General features: G+C 37.5%; 1 pseudogene; it reads left to right on the plus strand.

Annotated features, from left to right (window-relative positions):
• Positions 1-187: 187 nt before the first annotated feature.
• LOC149147748 (chaperonin 60 subunit beta 2, chloroplastic-like) lies at positions 188-27,808 on the plus strand (annotated as a pseudogene).

The following is a 27,808-nucleotide window of genomic DNA, read 5'->3' on the forward strand; positions in this document are numbered from 1 at the left end:
GGCAACATTTGAAAGGAGAGGAAGTTGGGTGCAGTGTTTAATAATTATGGAATATAATTGTCTTCTTTTTCATTTTCTTTGCCCATTTCTTTCAATCACTTAAGAAAAATATGGAATTTGAGATTACACACCAGAGAGCATGTAGTTAATACAAGAGCCATGGAAAAGGAGTTGTACTTCAACTGGGATGGCTCATGACAAAAACTGCAGGTCAGAGAAAAATGCATGTTTAAAGGAAGGTCACCTGCACGTAAAACTTCATTGTGGATGATATTTCCTTTTCCACTTATATTTGATGTTAATGTGTGGTTTTAATTTTTCGTGGAGGGTTGTTTTGGCATATAATCCTACATTCAGTTGCACTCTTATTGAAATCCCATTCTAATTGTCTTGCAGGCAAGTGTGAACAAACTTGTTGATCTTGTTGGAGTCACCCTTGGACCGAAGGGCATAAATGTTGTTTTGGAGAGAAAGTATGGTTCTCCGAAAATAGTAAACAATGGCATGACAGTAGCTAAGTAGGTAATTTGTAGATGTGTGTTCTGGTTTTCTTTTTAATGTTGTATTAGTTTCCCCTTCCTAAATGTCTTAGATCTGGTAGGAAAAATTTGCAAACTAAAAGGTCAAAGACAATATATTTTTTACTCAGTGGTCTACTTGGCTTGTGGACTAGTCACATGAGAGTAATGAATAAATATTTTCACAACTGAAAACAAAGAGTTGTGGCTGAGTCAAGTTCTATTGTAATGGACAGTCTAATGAAATGTATTTCAATGCCATGGTTTCATCTTTTTGACAAGTTGAGTTAGAGGACCCAGTTGAAAATATTGGGGCCAAGTTGGTAAGACAAGCTACAACAAAGACAAATAATTTAGTTGGGGATGGAACTACCACATCTGTTGTTCTTTCATAGGGTTTGATAAGTGAAGGTGTATAGGTAACCTTTTTCCATTAGTATTGGTTTAAGACCTACTCATTTTTGTAGGGTTTTATGGTGATTTTTTCTTTAGTTTTAGTTTGCTATTTAATAAGTTTAAGATGGTATTTGAATGAAAAAAATTTCATCAGGTATTTGAAAATTTTGATCCTTTTATCAATTGTTATGCGCTTGTTAGGAAGGACCCAACAAACAAATATTGCATCCTAAATTTCTGAATGATAATTTGAAATGAAACATTTTTGTTTAAGCTGTTGCAGTAGGTGCAAATCCCATTCAAATTAATAGGGGCATTGGCATGACAGCAAAGGCCTTTCTTTCAGAACTCAAAAATCTATCAAAGGAGGTAAATCCTCATATTTTGAATCGGTTGGTTTTCTATTTTTCTCATCATTTGGTGTTGCATCTAATTGAATGAATTAGTTGCCTAATGTATTTTCGGTTGCAAAATATTTGTTCATTTTTCATACAATATTTATCTTTAGGAATACAATGTTTGGTTGTGTGGTTTTGTTAGATATTTAATAGTTGTAGACTTGTAGTTGTTTAGTCTTATGGTTGAGGTGCACTTTTATTATGGAAATAGTTGATGCAACATTATCATTTAATCCTTACTCTAGGGTATGTTGAGGAGTTTCTTGTGAAACATTTGTATTTTTGGAAATTTTGTTATGTGTGAATGGTTACACATGTTAACACTTTGTAATCTGTATTATTTTCTAGGTTGAAGACAATGAATTAGTAGATGTTGCTTCAATGAGTGTTATGAATAACTATGAAATAGGAAAAATGATAGTAGAGGCTATGAGAAAAGTTGGAAGGAAAGGTGTTGTGACACTTGAAGAGGGAAAAAGTGCATAAAATAATATGTATGTTGTGGAGGGAATGCAATTTGATCATGGTTATATTTCTCCACACTTTGTGACAGACAGTGAGAAGATGTTCGTGGAGTATGAGAATTGGAAGGTAATTGATGCAAAAGAAGTTTCTTCTTGTTTCTTTGTTGTGTTGTTATTCATTTGTTTTCTTCGTAATGTGAGAGAGAATAATTGAAAATCACACTCTTTTTTAAATAAAACCCTCAATCTTTCATCACCATACACACTTGGCATAAATGTAGGTGGAACTTTGATGTTTTGCTAGAACGTGGCATAAATGTAGGTGGAACTTTGGTGTTTTGTAAGGTTCCATCTAGGTAGAAACCCTGTTATATCAAGGTTCCAAGAAATTCTGTTTGGTTCTTAACCCTTGCTCTCATGAAACTGTGAAATGATTTCCTAGTCACTTCCATCTTACCAGTATGCATATCATACACCCTCGAGGTTGATTTTGGGTTGTGTTGGTTTGTATGAAATTGTATATTTTGTGCCCTAAGTATTTTTTTTGGTTTGTTTATTAAATTGAGAGTGTTGATTTAATGATTAAAAGAAAGATGAACATTGCTAAGCATAGGTTATGCTAAATATCTATTTGTTCATGTTTTCTTTTTCATTCTACTTATCAAGGACTGGAATTGAATCATTATTTATTGTAAATTACAACTTCTATTGGTTGATAAGAAGATCATGAATGCAAGAGACATGATCACAATATTAGAAGATTCCATCCGTGGGAGGTATCCCATTTTGATCATTGTGGAGGACATTGAACAAGAAGCTTTAGCTACTGTTATTGTCAACAAACTATAGGGTGCATTGAAGGTTGGTGCTTTGAAAGCTCATGGATTTGGAGAGAGGAAAATCCAATACTTGGATGGCATTGTCATATTGATGGGAGGTACTTTTTTATTTGAGCTACATTACTGAGATAACACATTATGACATTCTTTTTGTTTGATTTTTATCCTTTCTTATGGGGATGACACATTTCTTTAAAGGGTTCTACCTCAATGGAAGAGCACCTACTCTACAAGCACGAGATTACTGGTTCTATTCCATCACTCCCTAACATGATTTAGTCATTGAAGAAACAAAAGGATTCACATTTTATATATATTTTTTCTAAAGATAATTTTTTTATTGTCTCTAGAGAGACAATAACTGGGATTAAAGACATATTGTCCCTATATGTCTCTATCTTGTTTCTATAAAGACAATATGTCTTTAATCATAGTTATTGTCTCTTGAGAGACAAAAATGAATTCTATATTGTCTTTATAAAGACAAAATTTTAAGACAATATTTTGAGACACCTGCTTAAAGACAATATTTAAGACAATTTACAAGCCTTTTTTGTCTCAAGTTAAAATAATTTACTTATAAACCATATTAAATATTGTCTTAAAACCTCCTTCTGTAATAATGAGAATTATATAGATATATATATATATACACTAAGCTACATGACTCCCAACTCTCAACAAAATTTGTGTTACCTCATTCATACACAAAAAGGCAAACAGCGACCTCCTTACTCAGGGACTAATCATATAAAGCAGTTGAATACTAGTGTTAGAATATTTAGATTTATTTCTATTTTTCCAACCGTATCTAGCACAAGTCGCAAAACATTCGATGCATTCCAAGCCGACACAAGTTCTCATAAAGGAGCCTACTACAGTGTACTAAAGCACTCTGCTGAACAGTGCTTTGTAGTGGATGTGGACTTAATGTTGGAAGTACTACACACCTACATGCAGATTCTTAGTTAGAGCATCAGACTACATGCAAGATTCCTTCTGCATGATTTACTCCTTGATTTGCTCCTTCTTTAACTCTGCAACTAGTTAGTTCTTCTGCATGATTTACTCCCTAATTTTCTCCTTCTTTAACTCCGTAACTGGTTAGTTCTTCTGCATGATTTACTCCTTGATTTTCTCCTTCTTTCACTCTGCAACTAGCTAGCTCTCTCCGGAACTTGTTGTAGGTATTGAGTCTTCTCATTGATCACCACTATGCTACATTACCTTGGGATCTTCACCCAGTAATGCTATATCATGAGCATTGTAACCTATTTTCTAATGAATCATTCTTTTGTTCTTTTGATTTTGTTTTAGGGTTTTTGCTCTACAAAGCTGTGTGTTCAACCTTTACTAGCTAGATTCATTTGTGCAAGTTTTCTAACACATTTACATGGTATCAAAGCCCACAGGTTGCTAGATAAAAGGTGCACCAGTACTTTATTTTGCAGGTATTACAACTTGGAGATCGAAGATCGACAGAATAATGGAGTTTCCAAAAGCATCAATCCTAACATCATACAACTATCACGAATGGAAGGAACAAATGGCTTGATACCTTCGTCAAAAAGGGTTGTATAGGATTACCATGGTTGTAGAAGTGGAACCCACTTCAGCCATAGAGAAATACAAGTACCTCAACTGTATGGATGAGGCCCACGGATCCATATGCATGTGCATCTCTCCAGAGTTGCAGTTTCATCTATCTGCCTGCAATACTGCCAATGAGATTTGGAAAAAGGTTGAAGAACTCTACGGGAAATAGGATGAGATGAAACGACATCTTCTCAAAGTGGAGATGCTGTCATTGGATCCATGGAAGTATTATAGAATTCAAGACTTCTTCAGCAAATATAATGATCTATTGCTGCAACTCAAGGGTTGTGGAATTGACAAATCCAAGGAGGAGAGTCTCCTAGTTCTCTCTATTATGTCAAAGACCGGACCAGAATACTCCATATTTGTGTCTACATTTCATTTAGTAAGGCTAGAAATAGGTAAATCTTACACTATGCCTTCTCTCAAAGAGTTCATGGAGTCCCTTACTTTTGAGCAAGATATACTCATTGGCAAGGGGAAAATAAAACCTCCAAAAGCGCATGCACTTGCTGTGCATGATGGCATCCACAATAAAAATCACAGATCTGATTCAAATCAGAAAAATCAGCAGCAAAAAGTCAAGGGAAAAGCACATTCGCATCCAAAGAAAGAAGGGTACACCAAGCCCTTCAATGACTCCTCCGGCTAAAGAAATGAGAAAGGGAAGAAAGGAAATAGATGCACCTACTATCAAAGAGGATTCAATCCGAAATCCTCTTGCATGAAGAAAAAAAATTACCAAATGGTAGAAATCCTTTAGAAGCACAACCTTGGGGACCACATGCCTCAGAGCACCAAGAAGAAAACTGAGGATCCACCACATGGTAAAGGTAACAATTTTCATGCTTTAGTTGCAACTAATTCTTCCCCTGATGCATGGATTATAGATTCTGGTGCATCACATCATATGGCTACTGCAAAGGAAGTCTATTCCTCTTTGGATGCATGCAAACGACCTCCCATACTCATGGGAGATGACTCACCTATTGAGGTCACCGGAAAAGGTAGAGTGGAACTTTTACATGGAAGCTTTGAAGATATGCTTCATGTTCCAAAACTTTCGGTAAACCTGCTTTCAGTTTATTAGATCACTCATTCCAGAACTGGAAAGAGAGTGGAATTCACTCCAAATGTAGTGAACATATATGACCTACATAGCAGCTCCAAAATTGCAACCGGTGAGGTAAACAATGGAGCTAGACTGTATACATTTTCTGAGTTTATTGAATCTGAATCCTCCTTATTGCTTACACATGCTGATGATAGTAGTAGGCTTTGGCACAAGAGGCTTGGTGACTTAAATTACAGGTATATGCAACAACTAAGTAAGCATGAGATGGTAGAAGGCTTTCCAAAGATCAGTTTCTCCAATGGAGTTTGTGAAGGGTGTGTCCTTGGCAAACATCCTAGAGAAAAGTTTGACACTGGCAAGACTCATAGAGCATCATCTCCTCTAGATTTGATCCATAGTGATCTCATGGGGCCTTTTCCTCATCCTTCCATCAACAAAGCAAGGCATGTGATTACATTTATTAATGATTTCTCATGATATACTTGGGTGTATCTTCTCAGGAACAAATCTGAAGTTTTTGCGCACTTTGAAGATTTCAAAGCACTAGTTGAGACACAATCAGAGAGAAAGATCAAAGCCCTCCTTACAAACAATGGGGGGGAATATGTGAACACAACACTTCAAAACCTTTGCCTTGAGTCTCGCAAACAGTTGTAGTACACAGTTCCATACACTCCGCAGCAGAACTAAGTTGTTGAGAGAAAGAATCGATCTCTCAAAGAGATGGCTTCCTGCATGTTGCATGCTAAGTCACTGCCTCATAAGCTATGGGCTAAAGCACTTAATTGTGCTAACTACATGTAGAACAGATCTCCTCATAGGTCTGTCAAGGATCAGACCCCCTTTGAGGCTTGTGTTTTTGGCTCCCAAGCATGGGCTAGGATCCCCTCTGAAAAGAGGAAAGCTCTTGATCCACAGAGCATTGAGTGCATCTTTGTTGGATACCCTGTTGGTGTGAAGGGATACCAACTCCTGATTTCCTCTATGGACAAACTCTTCATTAAGCGAAGTGTCAAATTTGAGGAAAGTCTCTCGCATGCACCTCAATTGCTGCATGCAGACACCTTTTATCTACCTCATGTTTGAGACAATGACTCAGTACACTCAGATGCAAATACAGAGCATGCAGATGCCGCGGTAGAGCATGTAGATGTAGAGACAGAGTCTTCAGATACAAATCCAGTGCATGCATATGATGATCCACATCCAAGCCCAGATTGGGCTTCCAGCAGTGAATCAAATTCCCTGTCATAAATCAGAGAACAAGGAGCTTACGTGAGATATATGCACAAGACCACCTAGCTGCTAGAAATGCTCTTGTGGGGGGTAATTCTGATATGCAGAGGACTAGCTCAGAGTTTATTGAGCCTCCTCTTGTCCTCACTGCCATCGAACCATCGCCGTCCTGGAATTGTCATTTGGTTCAGTCTTCTAATCCATAGTCTTATGCTGAGGCTGCTGGGCATCCATCCTAGGAGTCCGACAGAGAACCAGACCTGGGATCTAGTCCCCCTTCATTTAGGAAGGAAACTTGTCCGATGCAAATGGGTCTAAAGGGCCAAGAGTGTTGTAGATGGGCAAATCACCAGATGGAAAGCAAGGCTAAAGGCTTCCAACAAGTGCATGGCATTGATTATGACAAGACCTTTGCTCCAGTAGCAAAGATAGATTCCATATGCCTTACACTTGCCATTGCAGCTACCCAGGGATGGGAAGTACATCAGATGGATGTGAAGAATGCCTTTCTTCATGGAGACCTATCAGAGGAGATTTACATGGAGCAGCCACATGGTTTCATTCAGGATTGATCTTTGGTGTGCAGACTGAAGAAATCTCTCTATGGCCTTAAGCAATCCCCGAGAGCTTGGTATGAGAAGATGGATTCTTTTCTCTTATCACAAAACTTCGAAATATGTAAGTCTAATCCGAATGTTTACATGCTTAGGACACGTGATTCTCTTCTTATCTTAGTTTTGTATGTGGATGATCTCCTGATCACCAACAGCTCGGTTTCAGCCATTGCTGCAATCAAGAGGGCCTTGCATGATAGATTCTTGAGGATAGACATGGGTCCATTACACTTCTTTCTTGGTCTTGAGATCAGCCAGGATGCCACAGGCATCAAACTCTCTCAGGATACGTATGCACGAGATCTCCTCGAGAGATTTCACATGACTGACTGCATGCCAGCACCAACTCCTTTTCTGTCTGGGGTCCACCTTGAGGATGGAGGTGACACTCCATTAGTTGACAACACTCTCTACCGACAGCTAGTGGGGAGCTTATTGTACCTCACCCACTCCAGACCAGATCTCTCATATGCAGTAGGGGTAGTTTCCAGATACATGCAAGAGCCGCATGAGCGACATTGGAATGTTGCCAAGCACATCCTTCGATATTTGCAGGGCACCATCACCTTTAGGATTCACTATGCAGTAGGCACTGCATTGAATCTCCTTGGCTTCACTGATTCTGATTGCGTGGACGACAGTATTGATCGCAAGTCCACCTCTAGATATTCACTCAGTCTAGGGTCTAGCCATATCTATTGGTCGAGCAAGAAGCAGGATGTTATTGCTCTCTCTTTAGTTGAGGCCGAGTATAGAGGAGTAGTCAACATCACCATTTAGGCTCTGTGGCTACAAAACTTCCTCACTGAGTTGGGCATCCAGTTCCACCAGCCCATTGTCATCTAGTGTGACAACTAGAGCACTCTCAAATTTTGTAGGGATCCAGTACAGCAGCAGTGGACAAAGCACATAGAGATACATATGCACTACATCAAAGAATTAGTACATGATCGGGTCATTGATTTGCAATTCTGTCCTTCAGTAGAACAAACATCAGACATCTTCACTAAGACATTCACTAAGAAGAAGTTTCGCTCTTTGCGCATCTTCAAAGATGTGCAGAGAAGCGTGACTCATTAGTAATCTACTACGGGCATGATTCAAGTTGCTACATACTTGAATCCATATAAATTTGCTACAGGTGTGATAAACATTTAATTTATCCTATATGTCGATTTACTATATTGGATATTTTAGTTTCACTTTGGTGCGTCTCTCCTCCAAAATTTGTAGATACCCAGTTATCCAATCTTGAGCTTTAAGTAAATATTTATCTAGACATTATATAAAAACAATAGTTTGAATGAGTGAATCATTAAATTGTGAACTTATTACCATGAACCTTTCTCACCAATCCATTTTCTCACATATAAGGTTTAATTGGTAAACCTTCGTTAGATAATGCAATTATATGAATTCATATTTGATATAATTGTAGATTCTCAATGTACCATCACAATACCATTACCATTTGCAACATGAGGATTTGCGATAGTAAATTAAATATTCCCATCCCCATCTAATGCAAGTAAATTTACCCTTCAAATGAAGTGGGTCACCAACCTCATGAATATGTTTTCTTGTATATAAGGTTTAAGTGATAGACCTTCATAAACTAATGTGGTTGGATGAATCCATATTTGAATTAACTATAGGTACTCTATGTGCCATCACAACACCATTACCAGGTGCAACATGAGGATTTACAATAGTAGGTTGAATATGTCTAGCCCCATCTAATGCAAGTAAATTTACCCTTGAAATGAAGTGGTCCACATCACTAGTCTGAATATGTCCATGCCATGAAAATAAATATTTGATCCATCCTCAAATGTAAGCAATCTATGGAAAAATGTTGCTCAAGCATGGTGACTATCTAATGACATCACATGAGGTCTAAAAGTTAGTCTTTTTGTAGCTGAAAATATAGTAACATAAAGTTTAAAGAAACTCTATTTATGAATCTTGTGCCAAAACATTATCAAGTATGTGTTATTTCATCCTTATCAAATGAAATTCCTCCAACATAATTGAAAAAAATATTTTGAAATTTCCTTTTAGATATGAATACAAGTGTTGTTTCAATTAAAATCCACCATTACTAGGTGCAATATGAGGATTTACAATAGTAGGTTAATATGTCTAGCCCCATCTAATGCAAGTAAATTTACCCTTGAAATGATGTGGTCCACGTCATTAGTCTGAATATGTCCATGCCATGAAAATAAATATTTGATCCATCCTCAAATATAAGCAATCTATGGAAAAATGTTTCTCAAGCATGGTGACTATCTAATGAGATCATCTAAGGTCTAAAAGTTAGTCTTTTTGCAGCTGAAAATGTAGTAACATAAAGTTGAAAGAAACTCTATTTATGAATCCCTTGCCAAAACATTATCATGTGTTATTTCATCCTTATCAAATGAAATTCCTCCAACATAATTGAAGAAAGTATTTTGAAATTCCCTTTTAGATATGAATACAAGTTTTGTTTCCATTAAAATCCTTAAATACTAGAGGTAAACCATGTTCAAGGGTTTTAAGGCCTCAAAATTTTAGATGACATCTAAATAAGTCATAAAGAGCTCCCGTGAACCACCCTAGAAGAGTAGATATATAAAATTTGAGCCCTAGGACACTGTAGGGGCCATATCGTTGTATTTTCCTTAAATTAAGCCAAAAGGTCTGCAAGCTATATCTTTTCAGGAAAGCATTCAAAACATTCTACAAATCAACTTAAAGAGTTCCTTTAAAAGGTTAGAAATATATGAGTGTTTTTTAAACTAATCAACAAATATATTCATCTTTTTAATTCATTTTAGATGAGATGATATATAAAAAAAATAATGAATATCTGTATCACCATTGCATGATCAAAAAAAGTGCTTCTAATAGAAAACTATAAGATAATTTAAATGGAATTTAAATAAGAACTACAATTATCCATATGCAAGAACCAAATCATATTATATCATGCTTTTTAATTCACAATATCTCTAAAGATGTGAACATATATATGCATTAACGAACCATGGAAATGAGTCAATGAACTAATACCTTTGAAAGTGTTTTTGCTCCCTATCACATTCCAAAATATCCTTATGTAGGAATGGATTCTACAAAAACTTCTTTTGTTGTAAGTTATTATGGAGTAGCATATCCTATTTTCTGTTATTTTCTTTAGCTTGTCCATGTTAACTACTTCTTTTGATTTGAGCTCTTATGGAGCAACACCATTGCCTTTTTTCATTCTCGCTATTGGTTCTTGTGCAACAGTAAAAAGGAATTTTATTATTGGTTCTTGTGGAGAAACAATAAGGCTTCTTGATGTTCATGCTTATGTAGAGTCATTAATGCTTAATGTAGCAGCATTAGCATATTTTCATAAGCAACTTGTAGTCCTTCTCTTTTCTTGGATAATTAGGGGATATTGGAATTGACTTGAACTATGGAAATAAAGTAAGATGATATCACGGTTTGGATGGAGTGGCAAAGACTTTGGATTGAAAAAACATTGTGAAGTTATGGTCATGAAGTTAAGGGTGATAATATCCCTCCTTCACTGCCCCAACTAAAGACATTTTTTTTCCCTGGAAAAATAGTAAATGGTAAGGAAGTCAGATAGAAAAACAAAAAAATAGCTTAAGTGACTTTTCAAACGCAAATCTAGAGTATTCAATAAACGTGATAAAGAAATAGAAAGAAGCAACATATTTATATATCAAAATAAGTCCATGAAATCTATAACAAGTATACAATCTTTTGTAGCTAGTTATTTATAACTTCCCATGTAGAGGAGAAAACATATCTAATATGGGATAGTAGCCTTTGTATCGTGGAGAATTTATTCAATTAATATCTTTACTATTGGTTCTTTTGTGTCAATGGTAGGGCCTTTTGAGGTTGACTCTCATGTGGAAACCTTAGTGATGGTAGATTTTGGTTCTTGTATGAAAACCTCAAGGATGATTAGTATTGGTTTTTGTGTAACAACACCATGTTGGGTTGTGTTATACTCTTTCCATGACTAGCCGACGTAGTTAACCGAGGGGTTAGAAGGGGGGTAGAGCCCCCCCTTCATTGCGCCAATTGCGTAGTGGGGGGGGAGGGGTGGTGGGGGTCACAGGGGGTTTGAGGGGTGTAGGTAACCCCACTCTATAGGGTCCAGGGTAGTACCCCGGAAAATTTTGTTTTTGGACCCTATATTAGGTTGGGCAGACCTACCTATGGGTTTTTGCATGATGTTTCGCACATGGTTTTGGACGTGATGGTTTTTGGTCCATGGTTTTGGATGCGAGTGTTTTCGGTCCATGGTTTTGGATGCTTTGGCATGTATACATATGTATTGTAACATTGAAAGGAACATAATGAAAAAATCAAACTAGTAGTCTCGGTTTTGGGATCCAGGGGAAAATCTCTATGTATATGTGTTTTATGTGTTATGCTCTCGCATTGTTTATTTTCTATGTTTTAGAATTCGTATGCAGGTGATTTCTGTACGGGGTTAAAACCTAAATTTGGTATCAAAGATGTTTTTGGCTTTAAGGGGATGCCTTTGTTGTTGAGGCGTTTCACTCGGGCCTATGGTAAACTCTATTCAGTGGGAGATCTGCAAGATCGATTCTAGTGGTGAAAGAAGATGGCCAGCAGTGGAAAGATAGAGATCGAGAAATTTAATGGTCAGAGTTTTGAGTTGTGGAAAATCAAGATGGAGGATCTGTTGGTGGATAAAGATAAATGGATTGCGGTAGATATGGGTATTAAACCAACGGGGGTGTCTGATGAAGAATGGAAGAAGTTGGATCAGAAGGCAAAGAGCACAATATGATTGTGTGTCTCAGATTCAGTATTGTTGAATGTATTAGGGGAAGATATGGCGAAGGCTTTGTGGGACAAGTTAGGGACTTTGTACCAATCTAAGTCTTTGGTGAATAAACTGTTCCTACAGAAAAAGATGTATAACCTGAGGATGAAAGATGGAGACTTGGTGACAGAGAACCTGAACACATTCAATACTGTGGTAAGTCAGTTATTATTTGTTGATATTAAAATTTCAGATGAAGATAAGTGCATCAGTTTGTTGTGTTCTCTACCAGATTCGTGGGATAATCTGGTTATTGCAATATGTAGTAATACAACTGTCTTGCAGTTTGATGAAACAGTCTCATCCTTGTTGACAAAGGAGATGAGATAGAAAAATATGGAGAGCCAAAATGGTGATGCCTTATCTGTACGAGGCTAGTCCCAGAACATAAACAAAAATAAGTCATCGAGTGGGAGATCTAAATCTCCAGGAAAACTTGTAAAGGTGGTGTGCTGGAAATGCAGAAAGGAAGGGCACTACAAAAGGGACGGTAAATCTAAAGCTCCTAATAAAGGAAAGGAATCTGATGATGCTCCTTTTGTAGAGGCGAAAAACACCTCAAATGAAGGTGGGAATGTGTACTTGGCTTCTTCAAGTACACATGTAGATCACGAGGCATGGTTGATTGACTTAGGTGCATCCTTTCACTTCACTCCCCATAGAGAGTGGTTCTCTGAGTATGAGAAATATGACGGTCATGATTTCTTCTTAGGGGATGATAGGAAGGCTAGAATTGTTGGTCGCGGAAAGGTAAAGTTGAAGTTTCAAGGTGGAAGGGTTAGAACACTTCTAGGTGTTCTGCATATTCCTGCATTGCCCAGAAATCTGATTTTTGTAAGTAAGATGGATGGTACAGGTGTAAAAATAGTGTTCAAGAAGGATACCTACGAGATGGTTCGAGGATCACTGGTATTGATGTGGGGAGTTTGGATTGGAACGCTGTGCAAGTTGAAAGGTAGCACTATTGTTGATGGGTGAAACAGCTCTGTGGTCCCTAAAAGTGGAGCAAAAAATCTAGTGATCTCTGGAGAGAATACCATGTTGTGGCATCAAAGGCTTTGACATATTGGAGAGAAGGGCCTTCGAATACTTCATGGTAAAGGTATGGTAGAAGGTATGAGTAATAGCTCTCTGGATTTTGATTTCTGAGAAAATTGTGTATATGGGAAGTAGAATCGAGTGAGTTTCCCCTCTGGTGGTAAGAAGGTGAAACATTATTTAAACTTATGCACAGTGATGTGTTTGGACCTACGAAGGTTCCATCACTGGGCAAGTCTGTGTACTATGTATCATTTATAGATGACTTTTCAAGGAATACATGGATATATTTCCTTAAGAAGAAATCTGAAGTCTTTGACAGGTTTAAAGAATTTAAGGCTTTGGTGCAAAACCAGACAAAGAAGAAGATAAAGGTGTTGAAGACAGATAAGGGTGGAGAGTTTTGTAGTAAGGAATTTGAAGAATTCTGTAATAAGTGTGGTATAGCATGCTAGAAGACTACTCCATACACACCTAAGCAAAATGGAGTTGTAGAAAGAATGAACAAGACGTCGATGGAAAGGGCAAGAAGCATGCTTAGTGGTTCCTGGTTAGGACAGGAATTATGGCTAGAGGCAGTGGACACAGCATGTTACCTGGTCAACAGATCACCTTCATCAGCGTTGGAGGATAAGACTCCACAAGAGGTATGGACTGGTAAGAAACCCTCTCTTTCACATCTGAGGGTATTTGGATGTGATGAATATGTACATGTTCCAAAAGAGAAACAAACCAAGTTGGATAGTAAATCTGAAAAGTTCATCTTTATTAGGTATAAGGATGATTTAAAGGGTTATAAGCTTTGTAACCCAGTAACAAGGAAGGTTGTGTATAGCCGAGATGTGGTGTTCAGAGAGGTAAAAGATGTTATTAAACATGAATTCTAAGGAACCTGAGAATATAGAGTTTGAGCTTAAGGAGGAAGATTCAGACTCTACAACAGAGGAGGAATCAGAAGATGAAGAGCCACAAACTCCAAGTGTGAGAAGATCAGTTCGAGAAAGAAGGAAGCGAGAAAGCTATAGTCCATCTGCTTTCTATTCAAATTTTGCTTTATCTATTACTGATGATGATCCCAGAACTATGAAGAGAGAAGTAGATTCATAGGATGACTAACTCTGGAAAGAGGCCATGGTTGATGAAATGGCATCTTTGCACAAAAATGAGGCATGGCATCTGGTGGAGTTATCGGCTACATGGAAACCCATTGGCAGCGAATGGGTGTTCAAGAAGAAGAAAAATGTAGAAGGAAAGGTGGAGAAATAAAAAGCTTGGTTGGTAGCAAAAGGTTATTCCCAGGTGCCAGGAATTTATTTTAGTGATATTGTTTCTTCTGTTGCCAAGGTAGCTTCTATTAGATTACTTTTATTTGTTGTTGTTGCTTTTTACTTTGAGGTAGAACAGATGGATGTGAAGACATTATTTCTTCATGAGGATATAGAAGAGGAGATCTGCGTGAAGCACCCTGAAGGTTTTGCGGTGAAGGGTAAGAAATAAATGGTATGCAAGTTAAAGAAGTATCTGTATGGGTTAAAACAATCACCAATGATGTGGTACCAGAAATTTGATACATTTATATGAGGACTTGGCTTCACCAGAAGCAAATAAAATCACCATGTGTATTCTAATTTAATTGGTGACCATGTTATTTATCTGGTCTTGTATGTGGATAATATGTTGCTGGTTGGAAATGACAAAGAAATTATCCAGGATTTGAAGACCCAATTGTCCTCCAAATTTGACATGAAAGATCTTGGTGCTCCAAACTATATTTTGGGCATGGAAATTAAAAGATATCGGACAAAGAGGAAGCTCTGGTTAAAACAGAGGAAGTATGTCTAGACAATACTACAGAGGTTTAATATGCAGGATAGTAAACCGGTGAAGGTTATATGCTGAACAGTGTCCCAAGACATAAGAAGAGGAAGACGGCATGTCTTGTGTTCCATATGCAAGTGCAGTTAGTAGCTTGATGTATGCGATGGTCTGTACTAGACCACACATTGCTCATGGAGTGGGAGTATTGAGCAGGTTTATGTCAAAACCAGGGAAGGAGCACTGGACAACAGAGAAGCATGTTTTTTGGTATTTGCGTGGCATTAGTGATTATGGTTTGTGATACCAAGGAAGACCAGGATTAGACAGAGTGTTGGATATTCGTGGCTTTGTTGATGCAAACTAGGCTAGAGATCTGGATCAGAGAAGATCTACAAGTGGGTATGTGTTTAACCTATTTGGAGGTGCAGTCAGTTAGATGAGTAAGAAACAATCTATAGTGACACTATCAACTACTGAGGTAGAATACATGGAAGCCACTCATGCAAGTAAGGAAGTAGTTTGGTTGTAGAGATTATGTTCAAGTATGAGGTTAGTACAGGGAGCTATAAGGATAGACTGTTCAAGAAAAGTGAAATTTTCTTGGTAAAGAACGTTGCATATCATTCAAAGACAAAGCACATTGATGTTCATTATCACTTTGTGAGGGATATAATAGAAGACAAAAATGTGTTGCTGGTAAAGGTAGACACTTTGAAGAATACTATAGATGCATTGACAAAATATGTGAGCTCTGAGAAGTTCTCATGGTGTAGAGAAACAATGGGGGTTGCAGGGCTAGATAAATGACTAAGCTCTCCTGTGGCCCCCTGTGGAAAGAAAACAACAAGTGGGAGAATGTTTGGTTGTGTAATATTCTTTCCATGACTAGCTGACGTAGTTAACCGGGGGGTTAGAAGGGGGTCGTAGCCCCCCCTTCATTGTGTTGATTGTGTAGTAGGGGGTCACAGGGGGTTTGAGGGGTACAGGTAACTAAGTTTTGTTTTTGGACCCTATATTATGTTGGGCGGACCTACCTATGGTTTTGTGCATGATTTTTCGCACATGGTTTTGGATGCGATAGTTTTCGGTCCATGGTTTTCGATGCGATGGTTTTCAGTCCATGGTATTGGATGCTTCGACATGTATAAATATGTATTGTAACATTGAAAGGAACATAATGAAAAAATGAAGCTGGTAGTCCTGATTTTGGGATCCAGGGGAAAATCTCTGTGTATATGTGTTTTATGTGTTATGCTCTCACATTGTTTATTTTTTGTGTTTTAGAATTCGTATGCAAGTAATCTCTGTATGGCGTTAAAACCTACACACCAATATCCTTTATTACCTCTATTGTTTATGTAGCAAGGATGGGTTTGTAAAGCATTATTAAGCATATAAACATACTACAATATTTGTACCACATCGTTAAATGTTTGAAGATGAAAATATTTTTCTTGGACAAGAATAGTTGTAGGAGAGTAGAAAAATATTTGATGAATTGGTAGCACTAGGTTCTTGGAAAATATTTATTCAACAACTACTGAGACTACAAGGTAGCTTAACAATGTAAGTCATTATTTCGTAGGTTAGGATGGTTGGAGCTTAGAGTGTTGGATGTTGCGATAGAGGAAATAATTGGGATGAAGTTATGATGTGATATCAATGGTTACATGAATGATATTCTAAAGAAATTATTGACTTTCAAATTTGACAACATAAGAAAATACACATCTAGTAACTTTAGCAAACAATTACCTTTGACTTGGGAAGAAGAAAATGCATGGGAATGCCATGGTGCTTTAGGTCTTCTTAAAAGGTTATTTTGTAAAAATGGTATTACTAACATAAAAATAGGAATATAAAATTAATATTCAATTAATCTTCAAAGCAATTCTATATTTTTCTTATTCTTCATCCAGCTCAAAAGTTACAATGCTCGTGTTAGTCTACATCTAGAACAATTCTATAACAAGTTCTTCAGAACTTAAACTTCAAACATGGCTTATTTTAAGGGCTCAACGTTACATTATAACACACTTTATTTGTCCACACTTTAATGACCCAACATTACATGCTATCACAATTTATTTATTTAGATCCCTGGGTGACATGCACTTTCCGTAAAAGTTGGACTTCGAAAACCACTCATTGTCTATTATCCCACCTTAACCTATAAGAAACTAACATTTTGCCTATAACACAAAGGCATATTATGGAGATGAAGAATTTTCTCCTCCTATAAACATAAAATATGGTTACAATTAATTCATGTAAATTAGATCTTTGGAAAGATGCATTAAAATATTTTCATTGTTACCTATTAAGGAGTTGTGGCCAACCTAGACTACTTGGCAATGTTCTAATGATAAATTACGTGTTCGATGTCTAATTCGAGTGATTCCAAAGCCAAATTAAATTAGATTTGTAGGTATATCTCTAGCTTAAATATGTTATTAAAATGGTTTTGAAATGATATGCTAACCATGCCAATAAATAGGATGTGGGAGTTGTTTTCAATTTTTAACCTATATTGGTTTTAGTATAATTTTTTTGTTTGATTTTAGATTGACTTGATTAAAATGCAAGATGAAAGAGATTCATGTAGATATCTCCAATATAAATAGGTTTTTCAACATTAAAGACTTGATGGGTCAAATATAACAATGAATAACCTCATAAATAAAGTTTCATTAATGTAGATTTAGGATGGGCATTTAGCATTTATGACATAAGATTATCATGCCATATCAAAATGAAATGATTCAAGTTGGGTCGTAAAATATATTCATAGTATAATATACCTTAAAACTGATTTTAAATATCTACCCATTAGGTCAACCAACAATAGACTCTCCATAAGGTCATTGATCCAAATTTCCGCAAAACTTGGATCACAAGTTATTTATCCCAAAAGATGACATGGGTTTGTGTGAATTTGTATAGATGTAAAATTTTCAGTGTAATGGATCCACATATCAAAATTTTTAATAACCCAATTCCTAGAATAACCTTAAAAGGATCTATAACGAATGAAAAATGCCTAAAGCAAGAATGAAATCAAACATTTAGTTCAAAATGTGAGATGATAGTATGAGATCCTAACATAACCATTGTGGGAACTTAAGAGAGTCGATGAAGTGTTCAATTATGTAAAATATGAGTGATATAAGGAGATCCTAACATAATCACCATAAGAACTTTACACATGTCTTATTATTTGTGAATTGTTTCACATTTGATTCATGAAATTGTGATTCATGTATGATATTGGCATGGATATTTCATAATAGAATAAAACCATCATCAACTCATTGAGTGGGGTGCATTTAATATTATACCTATTTGCTATTATACCTATAATCAAAGAAGCAAGGTATGAGTTAAAGATAATCACTGAGAAAGAATAAAAAATTGGAAGAAATCTAAAATGAAGAAGGCTCCTGGTCTAACGAAAATGATAACTAAAATAATGATGTGACAAGAGAAAAAATGAAAAGGAAAAGAATGAAGAAAAAAATAAATAAAAACAAAATTAGAATTAAAAATAATAAAAAAAATAAGAAAAAAGGTAAAATAAATAAATAAAGTTGAGGAAGAATAAAAAGTGAGAAAGATGAGAAAGTAGAAAATAGAATCCACATAGAAGTATCGAATCCTTTTGCAATACAAATAACATATAGGAAACTGCATTGCCACAAATGGTGGTCGCTGGTCCGCATAGATGATTTATCGTGTGGAAAATTTCGTGTGGAAAATTTCTTTAATTTGGCGCAGCTTTATGTACTTCCAGAATATCTAGACTGATTATATTAGTGTTAGAGTATCTGGACTTATTTCTAATCTTCCACTTGTATCAAGCCCAAGTCTGAAAAGATCGGATGCCTTCCGAGCGGATCCAAGTTCCTACAGTATTCTGCACTGGGCAGCGACTAATAAAGTGCTCTGCTTGAGCAATGGATGGGGACTAATAAATAAGCTTGTAAACGACCTTCATATTAGTGAGAATATCTTACTATAAATTTTGTTTTGATATGCTAATAAAATTGGAATATTTCTGCCATCAATTAGGCAAAAGCCGAATTTATTAGTGTTTTTACCTCGTTATTATTATCAAGTTATTTGACAAACTTCAAAAATTTTATTACGAAGTTATGATTGAACTTTAAGTAGCTTTATAATATTTTGTAATTAAGGGAATATCAAATAAATATAAATTTTGAAAATGTTGAGGTTGTAATAATAATATTTTTTGAGAGTGGGCTTGGAGTATCTCGAAAATAGGTTAACAACCCAATCCCAGAGGCATTAGAGTGAATTTTGCTTCCGTGCAAGTTATTCTAGGGGGCATGGTTTTATTTGAACAAACCATCAATGGGTTATTCTAAGGGGCATGGTTTTCTTTCAATAACAATGATGCATCATCCTACACTTGTTGATAGCATCTAGTGATGGTTTTCCTCATTTTTGGTTTCACAACTATGTTATTATAAGTTTTCCCACTCGAGAAGAAAAATAATGGTTTTTTTTAGAAATGTATGATCGTTAATATTCTAAATAGTTGGGAAAATTCCTCAAGTGCAATCCAAAACAAATTGTATAAATATATATGGTTATTAACCTTGTAGGTACATACAAATCCCACGAATTTTCTAAGCAATGCGATTATATAATCTTACCCTGTGTTAATTATTTGCAATTTCTCTTTTCAATCTCGTATGTGCACGTTGTGTATACTCCACCATTGTTGTGATATCCATATTTTACAGTGTTGTGATAAGTATGTTGTTCTATTGCTACAACACCCCTATTGGTTATTGTTACAGTGACATGTGTAAGACATGTACCTAAACTTAAAAGGAATTTAATTTATTTGAGAATTTTGGATTATGGATGTTATAGGTTTACAGGTCAAGGTGAAGTGGTGGATGTGGCCAAGGGAATCCTGGTGTTTATGAAGGCTACAAAGATTGTAAACCTATACAAGTTGGAAGGAATCACTCAAATAAATGAAACAATAGTGGTATCTGAAGAAGCTAATGAATTTACTCATTTATGGTATCATCAACTTAGTCGTATAAGCAAGAAAGGATGAAAGGTATTGATAAATTGCAAATTACTTCTACACTTGAAATATTTGACTGTCAATTTTTGCAAACATTGTGTCTTTGGGAAGCAGTGTACAAAAAGGTTTAATATAGGGAGTCATGCAAGTAAGTTTTCTTGATTATCTCCTTGCATATGTGTTGCAATCATCTCCTACAATTTCTTTTGGTGGAGCCTTTTATTTTGTGACATTACAGAGATTTACTTTGGAAAAGTGTGTGTCTTTGTTCTAAGAAGGAAAGATGATGTGTTTAATGTATTTAAGCAATTTAGAGTTTTGTTCAAAAAGAGAATTGGAAGTGCAATCAAATGTTTGAGAATAGATAATGAAGGTGAGTTCACATCTTTGGAATTTGAATGATATTGTTAGAAAGTTGGTATAGAAATGCATAAAACTAATGTCTACACTTCTCAACAAAATTGCATGGTAAAATACATGAACATGACTCTTACAGAAAGGAGCATGCTCAACAATTCCAATTTCCAGCAAGGGTTATGGGAAGAAGCAGAGGTTATTTCTTTTTATTTGGTGAACTATTCACCATTAACTTCAATAGATTGTAAAATTCTTAAATAGGTCTAGATAGGTCATCCTTGTACACTTAATTTCGGATATTTTTGGTTGCAGAGCTTATGCTCTTACCCCTAAAATATAGTGTTCTAGTTTAGACCCCAAATCATATAAGTATTGCTATTCTAGATATGATGATGTCATTAACGAATATATATTGTGGGATCCTACTCCCCACAAAATCATGATTAGTAGATATGTAGTATTTGATAAATACTCTCTCATAGAATTAGACAATGTAGAAGTTGAAGTGAAATTGGAATGGGTACCACACCATCAAGAAATTTAGTTAGACAATTAGCCATCGACAGATACAAGGAAGCAAGAAGAAGTTTGTGAAGAAGAAGAATATCAAGATAAAGGAATTGTACAGGGAAGTGTTGATGGGAAAGTTGAGAGACACAATTTAAGAATAGTGTGGATGGGAAAGTTCAGAGATATAAATCAAGACTCGTTGCAAAAGGATATTCTCAAATGGAAGGTATTCATTTCCATTCAACCATCTCATGTGTTCCAAATATAGTTTCTATTTGTGTTGTATTATCACTAGTTTCTTTATTTAACTTTGATTTGGACTAATTGGATGTTGTTGGGTTATTGATTTGTCATTCTCTTCACCACTTAAAACACTCGTTATTGGTCTTTTTCCCGCATGTTGTCACTCATTTCTTTTCCTCCTTACTAGGTTTTCCCGTGAATGTGCCGCAATAAGACTAAGAATGTTGAAGTAGTTAATTATCATCAATTTACTTTATTTTTAATGAATTGGAAAGGATAATGCTCGATTTACTACTAATGATGGTTTGTTGAGCTTAGGCCTTGTAACCAACATGAAGGTTCAGTAACCTACATCATTGTTTGTCATGGTTCCAAAGTCCTATAAGGAAATTCATGGCACATGTTTTCTTCTAGCATCTATGACATGGTCCCATGTTCTCTACTTAACACCCAGTTCGTTTCTAGAAGCCTCTAAGTAGTGGTCAACAATTATGACAACTCATTCAAGGAAAATTTGAGTCATCTACTTTGTGCACAATTTATGGGGAAACGGAGACAAAATTGGAAAAAATAAAACATGGGTTTTTCTTAAGACATCCCTAATTAGGCTAGTCAAGAAAATTTTCTCTAGAAAGTCTACAGATCGGGAAAGTTATTCTTAGAGGAATTCATGCGAAACTAACCCCATATGATCAAATCTCTAGTTGAATATGTGTTGTCACTGCTACAACACTCTCCAAAATTTTGGCCTTCACCTAAATTTCGGAGCCTACTTTCATCTTGTATACTGTCTTTGTAAACATGAATACTTATCAGATGTGTTTTCTCTAAGTGTTTTTCTCCCATTTGTAAGAAAATCAAAGTGTCAGCTTTTCACATGTTAAGTGTTATGTAACATACATAAGTTGGTTTTGGTAGTTTCAAGAGGTTATATTTGTGTAAATGAGTTGATATTACCATATAAACACCTATCACACTCATTTCCAAAATTTTAAGCGTTGTTGCACAAGTGTTGTCACGATCGTTGCAAAGTGTATCTTTGGTGTCACACTTGTCGTAAGTTGTTGCAAAGTTGTCACACTGAAGAAAGTATGTTGTTCATGTGTTCCAGATGATCTATGTTGTGTCGTTAAGTGTTATAAGTGTGTGATCGCAACCACGTCTTATCATTGTTCACATCAGCTTCATCGATCCCTCACTTAGCCAATTCGGAAAAATTCCTGATTAAGAAACTTAGCCTAATCCAACCATCCTAAACTTCACATTGTGTAGTCTCAACCCATAAGCAGCAACCAGTCACCTTGAAACTACCCAATGCACAGTTCCTACCTCCCAATACTACACATTACGCAGTCTCAATGCTCAATCCCAAACCCTTGAGCTCCAAAACTATGTAATCTTGCCCTCCAGCCAGACCTAAACTATAGATTGTGTAGTCTCATTCCTCAAGCCCAGCCCTTGATCTCCTGAAATGCGCAATTGCATAGTCACTTAGCATCTTTTTTCTTCCAGCATTGCACAGTGGGAAACTTTAGTCATCAAGCCCTTAGCATAGGTCCTTGAGCTCCCGAACTGTGCAATCATCATGCCTAGTCTAGCCTGAGCTGCGCATTGCACAGTATTAAGGCTCAAGCTTGACCCCAGATTGCTTGAGTTGCACAATTGTGCAATCACTAAGCCTCTCCCTCAGCTCACCACCTAGTCTGGCTCAATTAGTGGATCATCATGCAACATCTCAGACTAGGGGTTTATCTCACTAATGTTATCTTGTCATGAGTGAATTGTAGATGCATGTACTCTATCATACCATGACAGGACAATGAAGAAGGATATAGAGAAGAATATACCTCTATAGCTAAATATGCAAGTCGATCAATAAGAAGAAAGAAAAGGGACATGAGTTTGCAACTTCCGCTCAAGACATGATATCACTAAAGACTCCTTATCTCTAAGGCATATGGAGGTGGACAGAAGAACATTATGAAGAAGAAACATAACAAGAAGCAACAAGAATGAATTGACATTACCATGTCATCCATGTCATGTCATGTCATGAGTCTCCATATGCCACATCATTTTTGTGGATTATCTAAATTCCTATTCAAAAATGTATTGTAAAGTGGAACTCCAATGGACATGTACAAAATATGAAGGGTCATGTAAAGTCAAAAAGTCATGAGAGTAAAGAGTCACAAAGGAGGTGAAGCATTACCCATTAGTTATATATACACCCTCATTGTATGAGAAAATGAAATTTCACCTTTGCTCCTCCCGCAAGGTGTCAAGGAGACAATGATCCAGATTTAAACAGGAACGCAACAAATTACAGAGATAACCATATACACAAAGATGCAGCGGAAATAATACTTCATTTCATTAATGGAAAATACTGAAATATGCTTACAACCAGAAATGGAAATAAACCAGCTAGGGCGATGGTAGCTTATCTCTGAGAAGAGATGTGGTGGCTACATGCCTCTGAACTGTTCTAAAATTGTATTACAATGAGGCTCGAAGGCCTATTTATTATTGAGAAACAATGGAAAACCCTTCACATCCCGAAACCTAACCCTAGAAGATGAAACGCCAAATTGTGGGCCCCGTTTGGGTAAATTGGTACATCAATTTCCCAGGGTTGTAACTTTGGCATACGATCTTCGTTTGATGTGTACGATAGCTCGTTAGAAAGATCTATCCGAGTACTACCACTTTGGGAGGCAACATCGGTCCATGGACCCATGTTGCCCCAGATTCCCAAAAAAACGACGTTTAGGGCCTCAAAACGGCTCCGGAAGTTCAGGACCCGAAAAACTGCTAAAAATAGTAAACTGTGCTACAATTTAGGAAATTGAAAAAGCTGAAAGAGACAGTTGTGGGGGTCCAAATGGGATAGGTGGGTGGCCATCAACATCCACCTGGATCATTCCTCCCCCCTTAGGAAGCAATGGTCCCCATTGCGTTGAGTTCCTCCATCTGCTGAACTTGTCCTGCAATCTCTGATGTGTCCAGTGATGGTGGGAAGCATGGTCGATGATGGTCCACATTGAACATTTGGTGCAGGCGAAGGAATGGAGGAATGATGTGCTCCAAAGCATTGTTCCCCATAGCCTTGGTACTGCTGTAAGGACCATGTCGGAGTGGTCTGAGCTTCTGATGGGTTCTGGTAAGGCGTTATTTCTGTCGATGCAACCAGACTTTGTTGCCCACCTGAAACTTGTGTGGTACCCATGTGGGTGAGGAGAAGTTGTTCCTGTGTTTTGTCATGACTGTATCCCTTTGCTGTTGTTGCTGCATGGAGGAACCCTTTGCAGGGGTCATGGATGTAGCAACGATCTTCCCTTTATTTTGGGAGTGAACCAGACAGATGAATTTCCTGGTCTGTGATATCAACTTGCTGCCTTTCTTGGTAGTGATCAAAGATATGGCGGTAGGTGGGGTTACCTCCGGTATCCTGTATAATGAATTATACAAAGAAATAATGACAGCACGAGGCCTTGACTCATACACAGCATGTCGCCTCCACAAGTATGGCTGGCCTAATAATACATCACAAACATCCAGAGGTGTAACATCACACAATACCTCGTCTATGAAGGGTTTGATGCTGTAGGGAAGGCGGCACTGCTGGCGAACTTTCATATCTCATCCTTCGTGAAGCCAACCGATACTATACGGCTGTGGGTGTGGTGTAGTCGGTAGGCCCAACCGCTTCACAACCTCTGCTGAAACCAGGTTCTTTTGGCTACCACTGTCGACAATGAATCGCAGGGGTGAACCCTTCACCCACATCTGTGAGTGGAAAAGACGCTCCCCCTCCTCTGGATCTTTGGGCTCATTTTTCTTGATCTTGGCGGTGGCAACAGTGGCATTGGGATCCGCATCAATGATCTTCTTCCCTTTGCCATTTCCCTTGTCGGGTTCTGGCTCAGGATCGGAACATGCATCTGATTCGGAAGCCTTCAACTCGACCACTAGCGACTGCTTGGTCCGACACTCACTTGTGTTATGAGTGGGACTGTTGTGGAACTCACACCACTTTCCTGTGTCCTTCTTCGGCTTCATGGTGTTATTCTTTTCTTGCGGCTTCGACGGGTTGTCTTGGGTCACCCCGCCTTGGCTTTGTCCTTTGGGCTTCGGATTTGCAGATCCAAAGTCTCGCTTCTTCTGTTTGAACTTTTGCTCGATTTTGACAGCGTATCGGTATGCTGTGCCGAGTGAGGGGATGTTCAAGAACCCCATCTCTTCCTGGATGTATCTGTGTAGGCAGCCATGGTATTTGAGTACCAGATGTAGCTCAGAATCTTTGATACCCAACTGTGTGCGAAGGGTATGAAAACTGTTTGTGAACTCCGGCACATCTTGGTCTCGTCCCTGCCGCAGTGTGGTCCATTTGATGTATTTGTCCTCATAGCTTCCGACAGGGTAGTACTGCTCCTTGATGGCATCCCGGAAGTCATTCCAAGCGGGTGTGGCTGAAAATAGTGAGCCTGTACTTTCATCCTTCTGCTCACAGTAGGTTTCCCACCAGTCCTTGACATGGGGGGCTGCTTTGAGAAGAGCGAAAACAATCTTTTCCCGATTTGAAAATTCATGAACAGAAAAATACCCATCTAGCAGATTTAACCATTTATCTATGGCATCTGCGTCTATTTGACCCTCGAAGATGGGGATTTCAAAATTAACTTGTACCTTGAAGGGTGTGCATTTCCAGAGTCGTTGTTGGAAGCTGATGCGTCGCCTCTGGGTAGCCGCTGAAGAATCTGCGCAAAGCTATCCATCATCGCGTTCCTTTGTCGCTCGAGGGCTTCTTCGAGCAAGATTTTGATAGGATCTCCTGCTCCCTCGTCTTTCTTCTCATCCGCAATGGGAGGTCGTCGGGATTTGCGAGGCTGGTCTTGCAAAGGTTCGACTAGTTCAAGCCCTAACTCCTTATATCCCAACCTCGTTGGGGACATGCAAAGAAAAACAGAGAAAAAGCAGACCGCTCTGATACCACTGATCCAGATTTAAACAGGAACGAAACAAATTACAGAGATAACCATATACACAAAGATGCAGCGGAAATAATACTTCATTTCATTAATGGAAAATACTGAAATATGCTTACAACCAGAAATGGAAATAAACTAGCTAGGGCGATGGTAGCTTATCTCTGAGAAGAGATGTGGTGGCTACATGCCTCTGAACTGTTCTAAAACTGTATTACAATAAGGCTCGAAGGCCTATTTATTGTTGAGAAACAATGGAAAACCCTTCACATCCCGAAACCTAACCCTAGAAGATGAAACGCCAAATTGTGGGCCCCCTTTGGGTAAATTGGTACATCAATTTCGCGGGGTTGTAACTTTGGCATACGATCTTCGTTTGACGTGTACGATAGCTCGTTAGAAAGATCTATCCGAGTACTACCACTTTGGGAGGCAACATCGGTCCATGGACGCATGTTGCCCCAGATTCCCAAAAAAACGTCGTTTAGGGCCTCAAAACGGCTCCGGAAGTTCAGGACCCGAAAAACTGCTAAAAATAGTAAACTGTGCTACAATTTAGGAAACTGAAAAAGCTGAAAGAGACAGTTGTGGGGTTCCAAATGGGATAGGTGGGTGGCCACCAACATCCACCTGGATCAGACAAGCTACTTCTTTTGAGTAGCAAGTGGTGGCTCCAATGCTCCACTATTGGAGATAGTGGTGTTCAATGTATAAATGTGTCTTGGGACGTTTACTTAATATATGAAGCCTAAATTCCAACATGTTCTTCATGCGTTGATTATGAATATTTGTAACATTGTTTTGTGAATGTTTGTAATTCATGTTTTTTTTCACCTGTACTAAAGTAGTTGAACTATTTCGGTTATTTTATTGCTTATCATAATGATAATGTGTTGTAATGGTTGCAATGAACGCTGCATCTTTGTGGAATATTTTGTTGGATGTTAGATGGATCTCTCTTGTTTGGGTGTGTCTCCACGAGAGTGGTACTATTACCTCTCTCTTAGAGGCCCATTTTATTTTCCTCTCCACAATAGAAAAACCTTAACACACCTACAACTTAACACTCACTAGGCACACTCATTTGATTTTTGAAGGCACACATGTGTTCCTCTTTCTTGCTGATAATTAGAGCCAAGGAAAATATTTAAGAAAATGGTAATTAGGTCACATTCTGTATGGGGCTCCTATCCTAAATGGTGTGAGGTCTAATTGGGACCACATATCGATGAGACCCATTGAATGTTGGTAGGTATAGTACTTTCAACATTTATGGTGCTAGAAGGAGGGAAACCGGAATTTTATGGATGATAACCTCACCCACCCTCATCATACTTCTTCCGGTTAAGGCAACAATATTTCCAACACCTCCCCTTCTCATATTCCTGAAGTTGGTGGATCTTCTCAACCCCATATTTGACAAACATGTGAAATATCTTACGAGTCGATTCATTCCATTTGACCTATAACCCATAAGTTTGTAAAGGCTAACAGAATCATCCCTATAGTACACAACCTTCCTTATTTTATAAAGAAGAATGTCACCACTCGTACCAGAATAGTGGTTTCTACAGTTGAAGATTTGGTTCTCGCCACCCTTGAATATTTAACAAAGATTGCAAATAACATAGAGAAATCAGAGCAACCTCCATCTTTTAATGGTGGTGATAGAGATGGCGTTGTAGTCTCAGACAATAATTTTCACGGGTTAGGCGGTTACGAAGAGGAGGAAGAAGATCCATCAGATTATGACGAAGAGGAAGATCATAGAGACGAAGATATGATAGAATAG

This window comes from Pinus tabuliformis, chromosome 9 (assembly GCF_031772625.1).
Source record: "Pinus tabuliformis cultivar Carrire ecotype Pingquan chromosome 9, CPIR1, whole genome shotgun sequence".
Taxonomy (NCBI): Eukaryota; Viridiplantae; Streptophyta; class Pinopsida; order Pinales; family Pinaceae; genus Pinus; species Pinus tabuliformis.